The following is a 3,939-nucleotide window of genomic DNA, read 5'->3' on the forward strand; positions in this document are numbered from 1 at the left end:
CTACACCTAACTGCGTGGGATGCTGGGAAATAGTCCCCTTTAGTTGCGTGCATTGTGATCCTGGAAAACCCTGGGCATCTTCTACTAAGGATAGAGGGGATGCAGGATAGGAGTGGACAAGTGGCAGTGTCTGCCACAGAGATACATCTTTCCATCTGTCAAAAGAATGTCTACCCTGACTATATATCAAGATATCTCAACCTTGGCACCATTGACATTCTGAAGCAGATAATCCTTTTGGGGGGAGGGGGGAACTCTCTTTTATAAGATATTTTGCATCTCTGACCTCTCCCCACTAGATGCCAATAGCCCCACCACCACCAGCCCTCTGAGGTTGTGACAACCAAAACCGTCTCTATACATTACCAAATATCCCCCAGGTGACAAAGTTACCCCTGAGTGAGAACCACTGGTGTATATCGCAAGAGCATCACAACGAGATTATACACATGATTCTCATAGAGAAAGAGTAGGAACTTTAGGTCTGTTCACCTAAGGGGAACACTGTGAGCAGAAATGGAATTAATAGGTAGGCTTTGTTGAAAAGCATCTTGAGACGTTTTCAGAGTCAAGTGTACTCTCTAATGCTCCCAAAGTTTCCAAGGGTAAACTCACAACTCGGAGAGGGAACTGACCTGCTAGTGATTCCTCTCACCCACTCAGAGCTTGGAACTGCAGGCATAATGTCCTTTGGCCTCATTTAACACTCCTTTTCCCTCCCAGGGTCTTCCAACACCAGATTATCTCCGCCTGGGCTCTCCCCCTTCTGCTCAGCACACAGCTGACTCTTTGGCCTACAGGCTCTGCTTCAACAGCATTGCCTCAACTCACCCAGGATTCTAAGTCACTCTGCCCTCCCATTGACTGGTTCGTTCCCCTTCTGAATCCTCCACATCACGGTTCCATAAGCATTTGCTAATCTATTCACTTTTGTTATCACTCTCCCCATCAGACCATAAACTCCGTTGCAACAGGAACCGTATCTCTCATTCACCTGTATTTACCAGTACCTGGCATGGTAACGTGCCATTAAATATTTGATGAGTGAATGAATGAATGTGGTCATAGAGGTGAGAGAGCCAGCAGGTGCAGGGGGTGTGGGGGAGTGGGTAAGGGAGTGATGGAAAGACCTGTATACAGAGCGGTGCCAAAGCCTCACTGGAGTCCATGACAATCAACGAGTAGCAAGAGGGATTTTCTTTAGTGTTAGTATTTCCAGTCCATTATTGGCACTTATTAGGTGTCTGTACCTGGAATAGACAAACAAATGAAGCCATGGGACCTACAGTATAATATATAATATGATACACATGTACTAATAGTTACATTAAAGGTAAAACATGCCAAAAGTATATTTTAAAATACAAGAAAAAAATTATTTCAGCAACAATCCTGAGGGTGGACAAGGTTATCTTATGTCTGGGGGCAGGGGGTTCAAAGGGCAGCATTGGAGGGAGGTTTTGCAGGATGTGTAGTTGGGTAGATGGGAGATGGAGAAACGTTCCTGGAGGGAGAAACAGCTTGAATACAGGCAGTGAGTCAGAGCACCCAGGCTTTTCCTGAGAAGGGAGATCAGCCCAGCACTGCCCAGCAGAAATGAAATATGAGTCACACAGACACCGTTAAATTCTCTAATAACCACATTCAAAATTGGAAAGAAACAGGTGAATTTAACTCTAATATGTATTTTGTCTAATCCAGTACATCCAAATATTACCATTCCAACATATGATCGGTATGAAAAATTACTAATGAGGTATTTTACCTTCTTTTTTTCTGAGGTCTCCAGAACCAGGTGTGTATTTGACATTGCTCACCTCAATTCGGACTGGCCACACTTCAAGTGCTCAGTAGTCACATGCGGCCCCAGGTCCAGGGCACAAAGGCAGGGTGGATTGGCAGGCTCACCCTAGAGAGACAACAGAAGGTGGCAGGTGGTGGAAGAGGTGAACTTAGTACTGTTTTCCTACCCTAAGTTACCGAGGGAAAGCTCAAAGGTGGCAGGTAGCACACGCCAGGGCACAGGCTCAAAATGTGAGCCGTCGAGGCAAAACTGAAGGTCACAGGTACATGTCCCCAGCAGCCACGACTGCACATAATGGCCTAATGTTGGCCATGGAACTGCTTGGCCACACCAACGTGGCTAAGAAGAAATTTCTGGGGGATGTGAGACCAGTGAGTTTCTCCTCAATGCAGGAGATGCCAACACTAGGGAGATGCCAGGCTGAGGTACTAGAGAGACTCCCACCCACCCCCTGAGCAGCAGAGAAAGGAAGCTGCAGAGGAAGGACACAGGTGTGCAGAGACAGACTGAGTCAAGGGGCCAGGAGGAGGTACCTGTGTCCCACCAGCTTCCAAGTTCCAGCTTTCCAGACTCTTCTGAGCTTCCCCTGAAATACTGTCCTTCGGACGTCCTTTACATTTAAACTGAAATTTGTCTTTCTCTCTTTTTCTCTCTCTCTGTCTCTCTCCCTTGCTCTTCCCTCTCTTCTAGAATGCGGATTTCTGTTCCATGCAAATAAAGATTTAGAAGTCCTACGAAACACTAGTAGTACAGGGCTTTACAATGTGCAACATTGTTGTTTTGTTTTGTCTTATTTTTTTTCTCCTGACCTGCCGAGACAGAAGACAGTCCATGTGACAGGTGTGCTGGCCAGGATCTGACAACTGATCGAATGGGAAGCGGATGTTGGGGCGATGGCTGAGGCTTTGAGCCTGGATGACTGGGAAATTGATGGTGTCCTTCACGCAGATGGGAGGGGAGCAGAGGGGGGAGCAGGTCTCTAAGGGAAAATGATGCTGCATTATGCACAGACATGAGTTCTCGGCCTCTCTGCCCTGGCGGGAGTGTGCAGCCATGAGACAGCCTGTGCTCCTGGCTGAGTGTGAGACACGGACTGCCCAGAGTGCTTTGATCTGAGTGGTCCCACAAGGACTCTGGATTACAGGGTTTCATCTCCTGGTCTGCTGATGGTTTGGGATACAACAGTCATTTCTGGTGTTTACTTTCAAGCCTGTCTTCTGACACTTTCCCTCCATACCTCTCCCACTGGTACCTACCTGCCTCTTATTCCTGTGCCATTCGGTCCCCCTCCATGGTCTTTCTCCCCTTCTTCTCATGGCCCACATTTGGGAGACCCTATTTTAGCCAGAGGAAGAAAAACTAACACACTATGTCCATGCCAGCTTCTAGTGACACGTGCACAAATGTTCACACTCTCTCACACACATGCATATGCACATGCATTGATTTTCTCTCTCTCACATTCTTTCTACACCAGCCAGATTTTGTGACATTCTTCCCCCGGGATGAACCTTTCAAAGCTTTTCAGCTACTCCGGGAATGCAATGGCTGATAGCAGGTAGGTTCTCTTGGCTCTCCAGACTGAGGCAGCATTCTCAACCTGACGCTGGCTGCCAGTGTGTCCACACCGAGCACCACACACCATATTCATGAATGCACGTGGCATCTTTGCAGGCCTGCTTTTGCATTTGCAAGAGAGAGGAGAAACATGACTCAACCTTACCCTACTCTGTCTTGGCCTCTGCTCTCTACGGATCTTTGGGGCATCAGTCTTGGAAGCTTCTGAAAAAAAGTATCATGGTAGAAATTTCATAGCCAAGGAAACTGAGTCACCTCATAGTGAAGGGCACTAGGCCCTATTTTCAAAGAGCCTTCAACACCCACAACCTAAGGATCTCTGGGTCCTATTCTCTGGCCCTGTGGTCTTCAAACATTTTTGATTGCTTGTCCCATTTATAAAACTTTTTTGAGCATCCACCCCCAGCATATGCATATTTATTTACTTATAAATTATAATTATGTAGAACTACATTACATTATGCACCTTATAAATAGGCATACTCATTATAATAGATATAATAGACACACTCAAAAAATAGAAATTTACAAAAGAGAAGAGTAAATATAGCTGGAAA

The 3,939-nt window shown here is 46.3% G+C and overlaps 1 long non-coding RNA gene across 1 annotated transcript; it reads right to left on the bottom strand.

The window, feature by feature from the left end:
• Nucleotides 1–991: 991 nt before the first annotated feature.
• Nucleotides 992–3,133, bottom strand: LOC121474538. The gene is made up of 3 exons (XR_005983424.1): nucleotides 3,061–3,133; nucleotides 1,818–1,909; nucleotides 992–1,250 (listed from the first exon to the last, which is right to left on the bottom strand). It is a non-coding gene; the product is annotated as an uncharacterized LOC121474538 (long non-coding RNA).
• Between the last annotated feature and the right edge of the window lie 806 nt (nucleotides 3,134–3,939).

Source organism: Vulpes lagopus, chromosome 13 (genome assembly GCF_018345385.1).
Source record: "Vulpes lagopus strain Blue_001 chromosome 13, ASM1834538v1, whole genome shotgun sequence".
Taxonomy (NCBI): domain Eukaryota; kingdom Metazoa; phylum Chordata; class Mammalia; order Carnivora; family Canidae; genus Vulpes; species Vulpes lagopus.